Here is a 17,841-nt window from a genome sequence, read left to right on the forward strand (position 1 = left end):
CTGTACTGATGATTCTCAGTCATTGTTTCTAAACTGTTGCACGTTCTTAGTGCTCCAACCATTAAGAGGGCTGGCTTTTTCCAGCTCCTGTATCCTAGTATGTTGTGGACGCTGTACCTTCCTGGAGATGGGTGGGAGTGGGAAAGGGGGCTTTGAGCAGGAAGGGCCCCTGGAGATTATGGTAGCATGGCAATTTCATGTACATGCATTCCAGTTCCCAACCCACTAATTTGTAATCTAGTCATGGATAAGAGGTGAGTCTCTGTAGGGAAAGGGCTTATGCATAGATTTCATTATTTCGACCCTGACGCTACACAAGACCAGCCGAAAGTTCTCAACCTACCTTACCTTATCAGGTGCTGGGCCATGAAGTTTCCAGAGGTGTGGAGCAGTCTGGGATAAAGTGGGAATCCCCAGAAGTCCCATTCAATTCCTCCTATGTGTACCAGTTCAGGGAAATGGGTCTCAGTAGATCACACAGTGAAATGCACTTCCTGCAGAAGTACAGAGTAGAGATGGAGGGTTATCATTTCCTTAATTCAGACCAGGGAAATCAGTCAATCAATAATATCTATTGAGCATTTACTCTATGCAAAATTCTACTAAGCACCTGAGAGAGAGCAATGGGATTAGTAAACACAATCCTTGTCCTCAAGGAATCTGCAACTTAGCAAAGGAGACAGATACTAAAATAAATTATAGGTAGGAGAAGCTACAGACTTAAAAATATTTGCCTAAGTGCTTCATTGTTAGAGGGAAGGGTACTCAATAGTTAAGTGACACAGAAGTGGCAGTAGGAATATTGGGTGGGGAGAGTAGAGATTGTTTTAATGGTAGTTAAGTGCTTACTACATAACAATCACTGTACTAAGTGCTGGGGTAGATACAAGAAAATCAGGTTTGACACAGTCCATGTCCCACAGTCTTAATCCCCACTCTACAGATTAGGTAACTGAGGCATGGAGAAGTAAAGCGACTTGCCCGAGGTCCAACAGCAGACAAGTGGTGGAGCTGGGATTAGAACCTATATCCTTCTGACTCCCAGCCCCATGCTCCATCCCTTAGGCAACACTGCATCTCTAAACTTGATTGATTTAGATTGAACAGGGAAGGCTTTCTGATGGAGATATGAGTTCAGAAGGGCTTTGGAGATGGGGAGAAAAGTAGCCGGCTGGATGTGAAACATGAAGGAGTTCCTGGCAGTAATGAAGGGGTGAACAAAAAGTTGATTGCGAGAGAGATGAGAATGAGGCATAGTGAACAGTTTGGTATGAAGAGGAGCAGAGTGCATGTACTAGTGTGTAGTGGGAGAAGAATAAGGAAAAAGAAAGGAAAAAAGCTGACTGTGTTGAAACCAGTGATGAGGAGCTTCTGCTGGATGTAGAGATGACCAAGTAACCACTGAAGGCTGTTGAGAAGGGAGTGTGGCTTCGTGGAAAGAGCACAGGCTTGGGAGTCACAGGACATAGGTTCTAATCCTGCCTCTGACACTTGTCTGCTGGGTGACCTTGGGCCAGTGTCTCAAGGTGACCCTGGGGTACCGGCCATCTCAAGGTCAAATGCTATCTCGTGACAACCTGAGCCAGCAGGCGGAACTAGGAAGTGAGGGTGGGATACCACCCCCACAACCAAAACTGCTACATTGACAGCCCAAGCCGGGAATACAGAAGGTGTCCCTCACCCCTGTGCCAATCAAATTAGGTATGGAGGGGAGAGATTGGATAAACTGAGGCTGGAAGCTGGAATGGCCTAGAAGCACAGGTGATAAATACCTGTCGCCTCTGACCTTCCGGGGGAAGAACACCAAGACATGCAGCAACAGGAGGAGCAGCCGCAGCAGCTGCCCACGTGTCTTTCTCTGCCCAGAAGGCCAGATGCCCGCTCTGCAACCAGAACCAATCCCCTGAGGAAAGGGCCGTGGGACAGGTGAGTGTCTTGTTGAATGTTCACGAGTGGGAGCCAGGTGCCCCACTGTGGATGGGGAAAATAGGTGGATTCCTCCCATGTAGGGAGAGCACACGGTGAGAGCTAACCACCCACCACCTATGCGGGTAATGGATTCTTCTCATGTGGGAAAGTAAGTGGATTCTTCTCGAGTGGGAAGTACACATGGGTGAGAGCTAGCCACCTCACCCACGAGCGATTAACATATGACTGTGTTCCTCCCACTAGGGAAGCTCTAATATTACTAATTGATTACATTCCTCCCAAAAGGGAAGTTCAATCCATTGAGCCTAAACAATTAAACAATTAAATTCACCTCGCAGAATAAATTTTATATAAAACTCAGGCTTTCCATCCCCGGCCTCCCTCTCCCTCTCCCTCTCTCTCCCTCTGTCTCTCTCTCTCTCTCTCCCCCCGCCGATTACTGAACAAACCCATCCCTGGACGTCGGATGACAGCAAGTCACTTCACTTCTCTGTGCCTCAGTTATCTCATCTGTAAAATCGGGATTAAGACTGTAAACCCCGCGTGGGACAACCTGATTACCTGGTACTTACCTCAGCGCTTAGAATAATTCTTGGCACATAGTAAGCACTAAACAAATACCATAATTCTTACTATCATTTTTATTATTTTGAGGAACAAGGAGATGTGCACAAAATAATGTTTGAGAAAAATGATCTGGGCAGTAGAGTCAAGTATGGACAGAATGTATTTTAATTCATAGACATACAATTTCCAACCCCATTGTTCACATCCCACTGCACTCTATTATGACTGATGGAAAACATATCTTCACGCTGATGTAGCTTTATTAATTATTTGTGACTGGGTAGTGCTCATTCTGGAAAAGAAAGTCAGGAAAAGACTGACAGCCAGGCAGTGACATCATCAGAGGCTTGCTGGTAACACACATATTTCCAGGAAATGTGAAGTGGAGAGTTGACAGAATTTTCAGGACAATTCACATGAAAAATTACCACCATGGTACGGCCCTGGGGTTCATATTCATCAAATAATTTTACCCTCTTCCTTTCTGTGGTAAGCACAGTGAGGATATTGCATATTGTGCCCTGTAGTGCCTCTCTGGGAGATGGGTTTAGTGAAGGTGGAGCTACCAGGCTCAGATTCTAGAAAGAGTGTACATGCTTACATCATCCACAGAACTGAACCAGTTTTCCAGAAGCCCTCTGGGTCAAGAGTAATTTCCTAGGCTTGTCCAGGCCTGGACTCAAACTCTGGTGCTTGAGTAACACTGCACCCCTCTGAGGGTCGGGAGGAGGTGTCTTCTTCCTCCCTAAGTTCTCTTCTGGGCCATCTTCCTCTGGAACAGATTCCAACCAACTTTCTCTGCCACTCCTGCCTTTCAGCCGGTCCCCATCCTGCCCCGAAGGCACCTGACGACCTTAATAGATAGAAACAGGAATTCTGGGAATAGGTCTAATCCCAATGCATCTCTGGGCATGCCATACAGGCTTAAAGGCACGCTGGGGTTATGCAGAGGTTTTAAAGGTCTGAAGTCAGGCAGCAGTGAAATGATGGTTCAATGGCTGGAACTCTACACCTTCAAATGTTACCGTGGCTTCCCAGAAGCAGCATGGCTCAGTGGAAAGAGCCCTGGTTTGGGAGTCAGAGCTCATGAGTTCTAATCCCAGCTCTGCCACTTGTCAGCTTTGTGACCTTGGGCAAGCCACTTAACTTCTCTGTGCCTGTTACCTTATCTGTAAAATGGGAATTAAGACTGTGAGCCCCGTGTGGGACAACCTGATTACCTTGTATCTACCCCAGGGCTTACAACAGTGCTCAGCACATAGTAAGCGCTTAACAAATACCATAATAATCACTAATTATTATTACCTACTCTCCTCCCCTATCCCCTCACTCCCAGACCCTGTTCTCCCCAGAAAAATCAGGAGTGAGAGAGATAACATGACCTCCCCCAGCGCTTAGAACAGTGCTTTGCACATAGTAAGTGCTTAACAAATGCCATCATCATCATCATCATAAATGAGTAAAAGTCAACTGTAACAGATTCTGGAGGTAATGTATTTGATAGTTAAAATGCAGGTATATTTTTTAAACCTGGATAAATAAAGGAGATGGACCTTACTCGATATGAACAAGTCAGACTCTGAAATATTTAACTAACACGATCAGAGAGTGGTTGAAGTGCCCCAATCTTTCATTTCTTAATCAACATATTTTCTTTCTGCATTGCCATATTCACTGACACTGTAAAGTGCATTTTATCAAGCCAGGAAGTAAAGTGAATTTGTGCAAATTAAGTTACATTTACAAAAATTCATAGTAGTACTAGTAGAAATATTGGGCCCAATAGACTACTAAGTGACAGGGAAGTTTAAATCAGATAAGTAATATTTTCTGTACCTACATTCCGGCTCCACCACTTGTCAGCTATATGACTTTGGGCAAGTCAGTTAACTTCTCTGTGCCTCAGTTACCTCATCTGTAAAATGGGGATTAAGATCGTGTGCCCCACATAGGACAACCTGATCACCTTGTATCCCCCCAGAGCTTAGAACAGTGCTTCACACATGGTAAGTGCTTAACAAATACCATCATTATTATTTCAAGGGCCTTACATCCTAATGAGAGAAACAGACATATCCATATTTAGAAACAGAGTAATTAAAATCCTTTTCAAGCCACTTTTCCATTCTTGGGATACCATGAACTAGACAGGTAGATGAATGCTTACTCTAGGTAGGCCCATCTGTCTGCCTTGGTAACGACTTCATCATTATCACTATCATCAATAGCAACAATGTTATCCAGTGGTATAAAGCAGTTAAATCAAATGTAGGAGAAATTTGAATATAGTAAATTCAAAACAAGGAGAAGGAAGCACTTTTGCATATGGTAGAAGATAGCTGATAGAATTCATCGCTATGGAAAGTACTGCAGGAAGATTACATCAGGTACTGCAAAAGATATTTGAATAAATTTAATGAATAGAGATCCACTATAAGTCACTAGAGAATAATAGATTATTCATTCAATCAACCATTGGTATTTATTGAGTGCTGGCTGTGTGCAGTGCACTGTGCTAGGGACTTGAGAGAGTGCAAACAAGTTGGTAGACATGATCCCTGCTCTCAAGGAGTTTACAGTCTTTTAGAGGACTTTATAATCTACTGGAACATTTGATCAGAAGCTCAATCAATCAATCATATTTACTGAGCAGTTACTGTGTGCTAAACACTAGTCTAGAGCCTTAGCAGAGTACAATATAACAGAGTTGGTAGGCACATTCCCTGCCCACAGCAAGCTTACAGTCAAGAGGGAGAGACAGACATTGATATAATTATATAAATTGCTTTGCTTTGGAGCCAAGGGAGAGGTGAATAAAGATGCAAATCCAAGTACAAGGGAGATACAGAAGGGAGTGGGAAAAGAGGAAACGAGGAAGGCGTCTTGCAGGAGATGTGCTTTTAATAAGGCTTTGAAGGTGGGGAGAGTGAAACGAAGATAGAGAATGTTCCAGGCCAGAGGTAGGGCATGGGCCAAAGATAGAGACTGAGACAAACAAGATAAACAATAATTATCAAAATTGAGGGGAAATCCTTCTAGAAATGCTCATGTTCTTTAGGGGATACATGCCTCACTTTAGAGATGGTGGGATTTTCATCCCGAAACGATAACTGAGGTTCATGCAGACCTGAGACTATTGTAACTCCTTTCTTGATGTTCATTCTTCCTGTTCTGCTCCTGAAAGGGGTTGCATGTGAATTCTTTCTATCACATTCTTTCTATTAGTGCAGCTCTAAACACAGGAAAGATTGAGGCCTCCCACCACTAGCCTCTTTCTCCCTTTCACCACTTTCAAGCTCTCCATTCCCTCCAGACACTGCTAGAGATGTTCAAACTCTGGAACCTGGGACCACAAGAAGCAGGGGAGTTCAGTGAGTTGCACCAATGTCAAGGGTGACATAAAAACCAGTATGACTGCCTCCTTGCTGGCTTTATCTTTTCTGGATGACAGTGCCAGATCCATATCTCAGACCTGAGCTGGGAACACAAGAGTACTTACTGTCTTCTGACATTAACCTCTCACTATCAAACAATCAATTGTGTTTACTGTGCACTTACTATGTGTAGAGTGTTGTACACGGTTAAATATAACAGAGTTGGTAGATACATTCCCTGTTTACAAGGAGCTTACAAATTCTTCATGTCTGGTCAACCGTCATGATTCCTAGAGCAACATTGGTAATAGTAATATTATAATTGTAATGTAATGGTAATGATGGTATTTCTTAAACATTTACTATGTGCCTGGCACTGTACTAAGCGCTGGAGTGGATACAAGCAAATCAAATTAGATGCAATTCCTGTCCCAAGTGGAGCTCCCAGGCTCAATCCTCATTTTACAGATGAGGTAACTGAGGCACTGATAAGTGTACTGACGTGCTCAAGGACACACAGCAGACAAATGGCAGAGGGGGTATTAGAACCCATGACCTTCTGACTCCTAAGACCATGCTCTATCTACTACACAATGTTGCTTCTCACCATGCTGCATATACTAAGCACTGGGGTAGAAACAAGAAAATTAGATAGATTTAAAGATAGAGATAGAACTAACAAGTAGATGAAACAACAGATTAAGTGCTTCAGGGTTTGTTTGTTTTTTGAAGCAGTAGAGATATTTTCATGGAAGTCATATTAAAAAGTATATGAATAATATATAATGGGCCTGAAGAAAAACAAGATGGGTTCTGAGCATAAGAGAAACTGCGTGCCTCTCAGCAATTAGCATTAATACTAATTAGCATTCAACTTTTGTTAACTGATCAAGTTGAAACTCATAACCATTTAGGAAAATGGATCTATTTTTTATTTGTGATCCCACTGCAGCCTGGTAAATATTCCAGCATTGTCTGGGTGGACACTGATAGAGGCAACCATGCTCATAGTGATTGATTGTAGTGATCGATTCTGTGTTTGAAGTGATTGATTGATTTTAATGGTAAGGTAACTGGCTGTCCTGATACTGATGGCAAATGGATCACTTGATTGAAAGCTTCTTGAGGGCAAGAATTGGGCTTACCAACTCTACTGTACTGTACTCTCCCAAGTGCTAAAGAGAGCACTCTGCGTGCAATGTGTTCAATAAATACCATTGATTGGGTGAAGAAGACTTTATTTGGGATACAGTTGGCTTGTACGGACAAGGCTGGTTGGTGGAGTGATCTCCCAACTCATCTCTCCTGCCCTGCAAATCCCAGAACAGGCTCCTTGGATTTGGTGGGGGCCGGGGGGGTGGATAGAAGGAGGTCTTGCCTGGACCCCTTTTACCACACTGTGGGAGCCAGACCTACTGCTGCAATTTTGTTTGTTTTCCGGTGATGTCTAGGAAGCGGTCAGGATCTTCGTTCCAAAGTAGAGTACAGGCTAGCTTATGAATTTGTTTAACATTAATAGAGTTACACGGAGCAGACAAGGTCAACACACACTCTTTGGGACACTATGACATACTCCTCTGGATTATTGTGTGTGCTTGATTGGGTGTGTGACTCTGGGTCTCACTGCTTTTTCCATTGCCATAATTACTCTGTCCCAAATCTTTCTGTAGCTTAGAGAAATTAGGCATTCATGGAAACACAAGGGACTGATTGATCCGGACAATGGAGCCAGCTTTGCAGCTCTTTTCCCTGTAATTACTTTTTTGAATAAGTTCAAAAACTTGGTGTGGCTCTTTTCAGGGCTTTAGTACTTACCATTGTCTTTGAGAAACAGAAATGCTTCCTTCAGGATATTAAACATAAAGATCCTCCATTGCCTAGTGAACTAAAGGGAAGCTAGTAAGTCTGACATGGTCTAAGCAATTTGACCAGGAGAGCTGTGAACTCCCCCATCCTCTAGATGATGTTGGGGTCTGGGGAGGCTCAAAGAAGTCCTGGATTGGGGGGAGAGACCAGAATCTCTCCTCACTGCCCAACCTGATGGCGATTCAACCCTTGATGCTTTCCCCTTCAGAGTCATGTGATCGAAAGTGCTAGGACATGAGAGGAAGGAGGGTATTTTATTCTTTTTTTGTACTTATACCACAGATCTGTTTTAGCCAAAGGACTAAACAAACAAAATGACCACAGTTATAATGAAGCCAGGTGTTCACTCTACATAAGAGAATGACATCCCTAGGGGCTCAGGAAGTGAGGAGCTAAAGACAGAGAGCTTCATTCTTCAAATATGGGAGGAGAGGTAGGTTGACGATATTAGTTTTGATCACTACCAGGACAACAGGATCCCACCCCTAGCAAGCATGCCTTTATCTTCAGAAATCATGAGTGAAAGGGCAGGAAGAGCCTGTCCCTCACCATTCAGATCCAAGACTATGTCTCTGATGGTGAAATAGCTATAAGTACCTGTAGCCTGTAAGCTCCTTGTGGGCAGGGAACATGTCTACCAACTCTTTTGCATTACACTCTCCCAAGTACTTAGTTCAGTGCTCTTCACATAGTAAGTTTTCAATAATAATAATAATAACAATAATTATGATGACATTTATTAAGCACTTACTATGTGCAAAGCACTGTTCTAAGTGCAGGGGAGGTTACAAGGTGATCAGGTTGTCCCTCAGGGGGCTCACAGTCTTAATCCCCATTCTACAGATGAACTGAGGCACAGAGAAGTGAAGTGACTTGCCCAAAGTCACACAGCTGACAATTGGCAGAGCAGGGGTTTGAACCCATGACCTCTGATTCCAAATCCCAGGCTCTTTCCACTGAACCACGCCGCTTCTCCGATACACTGATGGATAGATGTAGGCAAGTGTTTCTGAAGAGTCTGTTGTCTGTGGGGGCCTTTCCTTCTACATTAAACTTCTATAGATTTCTCTAAACATATATTCACCTTGTTGTCACAGCCTTAACTTCTCTTCTTAAGGCTTCCTTCTCAAACTTAATTTTTAGCATAATTTCCCCAAGAGCCTCCTACCGCTTTTCCTAAGCCTGCTTTTGCAAGTCTGACCAATGTAATTATAATGGAACATTTTCCCATTCCTTTATGTTCTATTACTATGCTTTCATCTCAGTGGTGTGCCATCAAGCTCATGATCAGCTTGTTTGCCACACTGCAACCTTCAGATCTGTTTCAATCCCTCTGACGTTGCTTATTGTCTCCTGGTTGTATTTGTCACAATTATTTTTCCTTTTCTTGCATCAGAGAGCATCTGGGAGTGGACAAAGTAAGTATCTGCCATTTAAGTTCAAAGAGGATGACTTTTCCATCATTATGGATAGATTTATTGGACTCTTCTAATGCCTCTATTAATAAGAATTGCCATTTTACAAGACAATCTCTCTCTCACACACACACACACAAATTGACAGAAGAAAGACTCACAAGATTACAGGAGACTAGGCAATTGTTAAGCTGCTCAGTGCATGAACAGTACACAAGCATGTTGATGAACCAACACAAAATGAAATCCAGAGCTAAATAGGAATCTACCACTTTAACAAAGCACTAGTGAAAGCTTTTGGTGTATGTTTGGCTGGTGTTTTCTTCTCAATGAATCATCATTTCCTTCTCATTTCATTCTGATACCCCATCCCTACAATTTCACTTCACACTAATGTTGATGTCACTTGAACTCAGTGAAGCTGGAGCCAACCATGTGCTCAATTTTAAAAATAACAAACTTGCACCAACTTTAAACTCCAGGTAGCATGCAGCATTGCATGATGCTCAATCAGTGTTCATGGTTTATCCTGAGCAACAACTCTGGATTTGGGTTTGCAACCCCGACATGCTTCTTCAGGGCTTTGAGCGGTGGAGAACGGGGCTAAATGGCAGTTTACAAATGGCACTGCTTAAATCCAGTTAATAAATAAGAGCAAACCCATTAAAGTATTTCAGGGATGGAGGACTCTACGAAACCATTCAAAAGGAAATTATGATAAGCAAACTGCACTTTAACATTCCAGGATGCTCACTGTTTACCTAACCACCTGTGACTGAAGAGAATCAGGAATTCTTCACATGCCCATAGCTAGCCTAGGCATGACATTGAATGCTAGCCCCATGCCAGGGGGGTAGAGAAACTCAGAAACACCTTATAAAATCAGGTGGCAGGTCTGATAAAATGTGGCAATGGGGATGAGGAAAAGTTTGGTCTCTTCCCTGTCAATTTAAGAATCCCATGTTAATTAATTAATTTAGAAGAATTTGCTGAATATCTACTGTGGCACAATACTGTATTTGCAGAGGAAACTTGTATTCACACAATGAGAGAAGCAGGAAAAATATAGGTATAGCTGAAAATATCGACAATATGGAAAATTGAATCAATGAATGAGTAAATACAGTAGGTACGTCAATCAAGCAATGGTATTTATTGATGCTGTGTTCAGAGACTGGGGAAGGGAAATAGACATTGAAGCAGGGACAGAAAGCCAAGAGAGAGTCACAGGAAAGGTTAGTTGGGCAGGAGCCAAGAGTCCATGCTGGGGAAAAACAGGTGAAGAGAAAGGATGTATAAGAAGGAGGGATCTGGTGAGGAGTTTGAGGTCTTTTTTATATTGGGTTTGCACTGAAATCATGTGAGAGCCACGGGTGTGGAGAATGGGGGCAGTGCCAGTCAGTGATATGGATAGCAGGAGGTGGGGAATGGCACACTTTCAAGTTGAATAGAACTGTTGTAGTGATATTCGAGAACGCTTTTTCAAGCTGACCTAGTCCATCCACATTCCTCCCGAGACTGTGGTCTAGTCTAGTCCAAATTCTCCAGTGGGTACATTCACCTCGCTGTTGGAAGGATTGTTTGGAGATTAAATATTTCCTTACACTTAAACTGTAAGCTCATTATGGGCAGGAAAGTATGATTATATACTAAAATAAATATTATTTAATGATATATTAAATATTAAACAATAAAACTTGTGTATGTGTTAAGCGCTTACCTTGTTCCAGGCATTGTACTAAGCGCTGGGGTAGATACAAGTAAATTGAGTTGGACACGGTTCCTGTCCCATATGGGGCTCACAGTGTTAATTCCCATTTTATAGATGAGGTAACTGAGGCAGAGAGAAGTAAAGTGACTTGGTCATACAACAGACAAGTGGTAGAGCTAGGATTAGAACCCATGTTCTTCTGAATCCCAGGCCCATGCTCTCTCCACTAGGCCATGCTGCTTATCTACTAATTCTGTTGGACTGTGCTCTTCCAAGCATTTAGTACAGTTCTCTGTTCATAGTAAGCGCTCAATAAATGCCATTGATTGATTGATTAAACAACTTAATCCTGTCCTTCATATTCCAAATTAGGACTTGATGCTATTTTCTAAATTCTGAAAGTTACTGGAAGGCTAGGTGTTGTAGGAGGAAGTGGTGAGGATAGACCCTCAAGGTCAAAACATCACTCCACTCACCTCCTATAGAAAGGACAATCTAACCAAGAATAGAAATCTTCCCTCTCAATTTAGCTTGGCTAAATTCCAAGCTAATTTTGAATTCCCTTGTTGTTGCCACTGAATACAACAATTTTTTCCTAGGAATGACAACCATCTGCCTGAAATGACGGATGAGCAGTTCAACATAAGCACACTGTTGCTTTAATGCCACAGCTTGTCCACAGCCCCACGTATCACAAATACCTGTTGATATTCATGAGGATTTACAGGTGAAGAATACAGGCGAACCATGAGTTTTGACAGGACATCTGTCGATGATCTCCTGTGCATCATGGGGGATGTACTACCGATATGATTATCTTAAAGTACTCGGCTTGATGGCTTTAGTAATGTATCTAATGTTCAATGTTATACCATCTGGTAATCTTTAACTACTTTTCATTTAAAGTCTAAATTCTCAAGCAAGAATCTGACTTGACAAAAGTACCCTCTCCCCATATTGAAACTAACCAGGGAGGACGGTTAAAATGTCCTGGTTTTTGATGAGAGGAAAGTTTTCTTTGTTGTTTTTATTTATTCACCTGATCATATGGAACATTCTCTTTATTTCAGTCATTTTCCTGACTTCTTATGAAACCCTGGTTTGAAAAATTGCGTGTTTAACCGGATTCATATCCTGTAAACCTTAGGGTTATGTTTTGAGAAATTGAATATTTCCATCAACCTGTTTCTTCTAGCCTCATTTTTTCCTAGAGATAAGTAACAGCTCTAAACCTACCACTCACTGGTACTTGGAGCTCAGTAGAAATAGGATTTAGTGAGCACCTTTTGGGGGCAATGTACTCTACTAAATACTTGGGAAAGTACAACACAAAAAAGTGATGTGTTCTCTGGCCTCAGAGAACTTAACTTTAACCGGAGCAACAAATGTAACAGCATTTACAGCAAGAGTAATTAAAATAAATTATTGAATGTAGAAGTGAATAAACCTGAGCACAAATGCTGAGGTTGGGTGTAAATACGTAAGTGCTAGGAAAGTCTGGTGGGTTTGTACGCTTTGAAGTTTTGGACGTTGTAAAGTGCTCAATAACTACCACTGATTGATTGATTTATTGATTTTGGAAATTACACCAGGAAGACTTGTTGGAGGGGTTGGAAGGACTTTGTATACTAGGGAGAGTTGTGGTCTGGTGGATTTGAGAAAGGAGGGAGTTACAGATCTAGGGAACAGTATGAGGAAGGGGGCAGAGGAGTGGGAGTAGAGAGTGAGGTAATCAGGAAGTTGGCTTGGGACGAAAAGAGGTGAGTGAACTGGGAAGTAACAGGTGAAGAGAGCAGATATGTAAGGTGAAGAGAGTTGGTGGAGAGGCTTGAAGCCAATTGTGAAGAGCTTTTGCTTGCTGGGGAAGAAAATGGAAGCCAATTAGGGGTTTTGAGGAGTGAAGAGATGTGTGCCCATGCTTCAAGATGATCTGATGGGTTTGAAGAGGGAAAAGCTTGGAGTCAGAAAGGAAGCTGCTATAATAGTCTATTTGGAGGGCGGATCAGGGTGGTGGCTGTTTGGTTAGAGGGGAAAGGATGGATTCAAGGTATATAGGAAGAACAGACAGGATTTAGTAGTAGATAGACCGTGAGAGTTGAAAGAGGGAAGATGAATAGTTCTATTTTAGGCATGTTAAGCTTAGTGGCTCATCCAAATGGAGATATCCTGGAGGCAAAAAAAGATAGAGGTTTATAGATTAGATGAAAGGCCAGGGCTAGAGTGGTAGATGTGTGCATTGTCATCATCATCATGGAGGTGATACATAAGTCAGGTAAGTAGAGAAGCAGCATGACACAGTGGATAGATCACGGGCCTGGGACTCAGAAGGAAATAGGTTCTTATCCTGAGTCCACCGCTTGTCTGATCTGTGACCTTGAGCAAGTCACTTTACTTCTCTGGGACTCAGTTACCTCATCTGTAAAATGGGGATTGAAACTGTGAGCCCTACTTATGAAAAGGATTGTGTCCAACCCAATTTGTTGTATCTACCATAGTGCCTAGTTCAGTGTCTGGCACAGAGTCCAAGACTGAGGTCCTTATCTTCCCTTCTAAACCCTGTCCGCTCCCTGACTTTCCCGTCACTGCAGACGGCACTACCATCCTTCCCATCTCACAAGCCCGCAACCTTGCTGTCATCCTCGACTCCACTCTCTCATTCACCCCACACATCCAATCCGTCACCAAAACCTGCCGGTCTCACCTCCATAACGTCGCCAAGATCCGCCCTTTCCTCTCTATCCAAACCGCTGCCTTGCTGGTTCAATCTCTCATCCTATGCCGACTGAATTACTGCATCAGCCTCCTCTCTGATCTCCCATCCTCCTGTCTCTCTCTGCTTCAGTCTATACTTCACTCTGCTGCCAAGATTATCTTTGTACAGAAACACTCTGGGCATGTCACTCCCCTCCTTCAAAATCTTCAGTGGTTGCCTGTCACCTACGAATTAAGCAAAAACTCCTCACTCTCGGCTTCAAGGTTCTCCATCACCTTGTCCCCTCCTATCTCACCTCCCTTCCCTCGTTCTACAACCCAGCCCACACCCTCCGCTCCTCTGCCACTAACCTCCTCATTGTGCCTCGTTCTCACCTGTCCCACCATCAACCCCTGGCCCACATCCTTTCCCTGGCCTGGAATGCCCTCCCTCCACACAACGAGCTCTCTTCCTCCCTTCAAAGTCCTACTGAGAGCTCACCTCCCCCAGGAGGCCTTCCCAGACTGAGCCTCTCCTCCTCCCCATCCCCACCTTCTGCCCTACCTCCTCCCCCTCCCCACAGCATTTGTATATATTTGTACAGATTTATTACTCTATTTATTTTACTTGTACATATTTACTATTCTATTTATTTTGTTAATGATGTGCATATAGATATAATTCTATTTATTCTGACGGTTTTGACATCTGTCTACATGTTTGGTTTTTTTGTCTGTCTCCCCCTTCTAGACTGTGAGCCTGTTGTTGGGTAGGGACCATCTCTATATGTTGCCGACTTGTACTTCCCAAGTGCTTAATACAGTGCTCTGCACACAGTAATCACTCAATAACTATGATTGAATGAATGACTAGTAAGTGCTTAACAAATACCATCATCATCATCATCATCATCATCATCATTCTCTTTATTGCTCCCCTGCATGGGTCTCTCTGCAGACTGCTTTCTGCAGGCCTCTCTCAACTGGCAGATCGCTGCCCCACACCTGGGATCATGGTTTTATTATCCAGAGTTCACAAAAGGGCTGCCCAGAAGGTAGGTTGATTTTCCCAACCCACAGTCTTCCTGTGCAGGCTTAGCATGCGCTCGTAAGAAGCAGCATGGCATAGTGGGTAGAGCATAGGCCTGAGAGCCAGAAGGTCATTCGTTCTAATCCTGATTCTGCCAATTGCCTGCTGTGTGACCCTGGGGAAGTCACTTTACTTCTCTGTGCCTCAGTTTCCTCATCTGTGAAATGAGGATTGAGGCTGTGAACCCCAAGTGGGACAGGGACTGTGTTCAACCTGATTTGCTTGTATCCAACCCAGTGCTTAGTACAGTGCCTGGCACATAGTAAGTGCTTAAAAAATACCGCAATTATTGCAAGCTGCATGTATTTGGTGTGACCATTCAAATGCATGTCTTCCTACCTAAAAATTGTTGGTTGCCTCTGCATATGTTATATGCCACTGCATATCCCCTCCCCACAGCACCTGTATATATGTTTGTACAGATTTATTACTGTATTTATTTTACTTGTACATATTTACTGTTCTATTTATTTTCTTAATGATGTGCACTTAGCTTTACTTCTATTCTGACAGACTTGACATCTGTCCATGTGTTTTGTTTTGTTTTCTGTCTCCCCCTTCTAGACTGTGAGCCCGTTGTTGGGTAGGGACCATCTCTATATTTTGCCAACTTGTACTTCCCAAGCGCTTAGTACAGTGCTCTGCACACAGTAAGCGCACAATAAATACGATTGAATGAATGAATGAATGAATGAATGAATGTTTGGTCACCATATTGAGTCCACAGGTCAGCCTTTAGGTGCTCAATTCCACTTAGATCACAGTACAGTTACATGTCAGTTTCCCAACTGGTGCCATCTAATAGTCATTTTCTGCTTTGTCTGGAGGTATCCTTGGTGCTTTGCATGCAACTCGTTTTACTGCCATTGTTTCGGGGAGCTGTTTAGCCTGGAAATAGCAAACATCCCCATCAGGGGTCTCCTTAACGTTAATCATTTCATTACCCCAACAGGTGGATGAGAGAGGGTGGGCCCATCATCCTTCCCAGACACCAACTGTCCATCCTGTAGCCTCCCAAATCTATCAGGAAACACACTGGAGGATGTATCTCTGCAGACCACCTGTCCCACGTGCAAGCTCGAGTGAGCAGTCTCAAGGCAAACCACACTCAACTGCAATGGGAAAGACCAATTTCCAATATAGTTGTCAACACAGGGATCCCAAAACGAAGCTCCAGATACTCCTGCCAATCAGATGTTGTTTTTCTCGATGCTGAGCTATGCAGTTCATCCATTAAAGGGAAGAGTTGGACAGTTATAGTCCCTGAGTCATGCAGTCTGAACCCAGAAAGAAAAACCCTATGGAGTAAATAGATGGAGTTGCCACCGGTGCGGCTGTTGATTCAGCCATTCCCAGAAGCCTCCATTGCCACCCAGCTCTGTAAAAGAAGCAACAGCTGCACTTGCCTGAGGGTGGAAGCTAGTTATGCCCTTTCCCACCAGCTGCTCGGCCTCCGTCCGCCTGTCTGCTGCAGAAATCACAGACCTTCATGTCGTGTTCCAGTGGGACGATATTCCATCAGCCAGATGAGAAAAACTGTGTCCCTTTTCCAAACGGACTGTTTTTAAACATTATATGCTTTGCCATTGGTCTTTTTTCACTTGTGGCCCTGCAGCCCGCTGATATTTAACGAATCAAGTGACCTTCATATGCTCACAAGCAGAGGCCTCAGCCCACACTCCTACAACTTCCAATCTCTGCGTGCCCCTTCCAGGGAATGGGGGAGTCATTCCCTCCTGAAAATACCCCCCACCCCCAACCCCTCATTTCCCCCGCCACGCACAGACACACCTCTGCTGTCTCCAATCCCAGCTTCCTGGAACAGGGAGGGATGGGATATTTTTAAAGCAAATTCACTAAATTCAGATCTGAACTTCAATCAGTTTTACAAGTAGTTTCCACCCACTACTTGGCATGGAACTCTTGGACTTCCAAATGGATGCCCTCTTCTTCAAGTTCCAACACGGAATTTCCCATTTGGCCCGACTGTAAATTCCTAAAGGGCAAGGATCACGTCTACTTATTCTAGTGCATTTTATCAAGCACTTGGGACACTGCTTTGCAATACTACTGCTTTCCTATCAAGAAATAATCCAAGGGCAAACAAATAACACAGTTTTTAAGGATGATTCATTTCAACCGAAATCAGACCAGTTTTACCAAGCTGCAATATCCTGGTTAATTTTGGCTAACCTCCTCCGTGTCCCTCCTCCTTGAATATACACCTGAATCCAAGTGGTGGGTTTCCAATCAAGGTAGTACAAGCAAAGCGAGGTAAGGATCATGTTGCTGAGAGACAAGCAAGGTTGGAAATTTAAAGAGTAAAAGCAACATGTAGAGACTGATGGATTTGCAAGGTTAAAGGAATGGGAGGGAGTGGGATAATTGAGTAGTTGCTTGCACCATGAATTAGAATTTTGCAGGTTCCTGAAACTTCACTAATAATGAAGAGAGAGGGGAGGGTTTAGTGCCGTGCTTGTGCAAGATATGTTTTCAATAAATACCTTCGATTGATTAATTAAACTTTGAAATTCAGTGGAATTGTCTCTTTTCCTTTGTGGCTAGCAATAGGACCCCCTCTTAGGGTCGCACCTGGAGAGTTTCTAGTACTCTACCAGTCTTGACTATGGGAGGAAGAGTCAAGCAGAGGCATACTCATTCCTTTCCTAGCTTGGGCAGTGGCTAGTGAGTGGAAGGCAATCTGCTACGAGTCAAAACTCACCTGTGCTGGGCAGCAGCAGCTTGGGAAAGTGTTGAGGGTGGAGACTCAAGTATATAGAGTGGAGGAAGGCAACAGTAAACCACTTCTGTATTTTTACCAAGAAAGCTCTATGGATAAACTACCAGAACAATTGCAGAAAGAGGTGGGGCATTCTGGGAGAGATGTGTCCATGGCATCGCTGTGGGTTGGAGACGACTCGACGGCATAAGACAAGATAAGCAATAGGACATAGATGAGATACAACACTGTTGGGAGGGAACATACAGAGGGACAAGAAGCCCTTGGAACCGCTCTTCAATAAAGGAGAAGAGGTCATCCCTTTTGAACCTGCAAGTAGGCAGGAGAAGAGTGGTAGGGTGTGAGAGGATGCTCTTCACACATCCTCTCACTGCAGGATAATAGACAGCACCTCCACACCACAGCATTCCCAGAGCTTATACATTCCCAGAGCTTCATGAATACCAGTACTGGTCCAT

The 17,841-nt window shown here is 43.4% G+C and overlaps 1 non-coding gene across 1 annotated transcript; it reads left to right on the forward strand.

Annotated features, from left to right (window-relative positions):
- Positions 1-17,217: 17,217 nt before the first annotated feature.
- LOC119933743 lies at positions 17,218-17,355 on the forward strand. Its single transcript, XR_005452616.1, has one exon. It is a non-coding gene; the product is annotated as a small nucleolar RNA SNORA7 (small nucleolar RNA).
- Positions 17,356-17,841: the final 486 nt, after the last annotated feature.

Source organism: Tachyglossus aculeatus, chromosome 10, assembly GCF_015852505.1.
Source record: "Tachyglossus aculeatus isolate mTacAcu1 chromosome 10, mTacAcu1.pri, whole genome shotgun sequence".
Taxonomy (NCBI): Eukaryota; Metazoa; Chordata; class Mammalia; order Monotremata; family Tachyglossidae; genus Tachyglossus; species Tachyglossus aculeatus.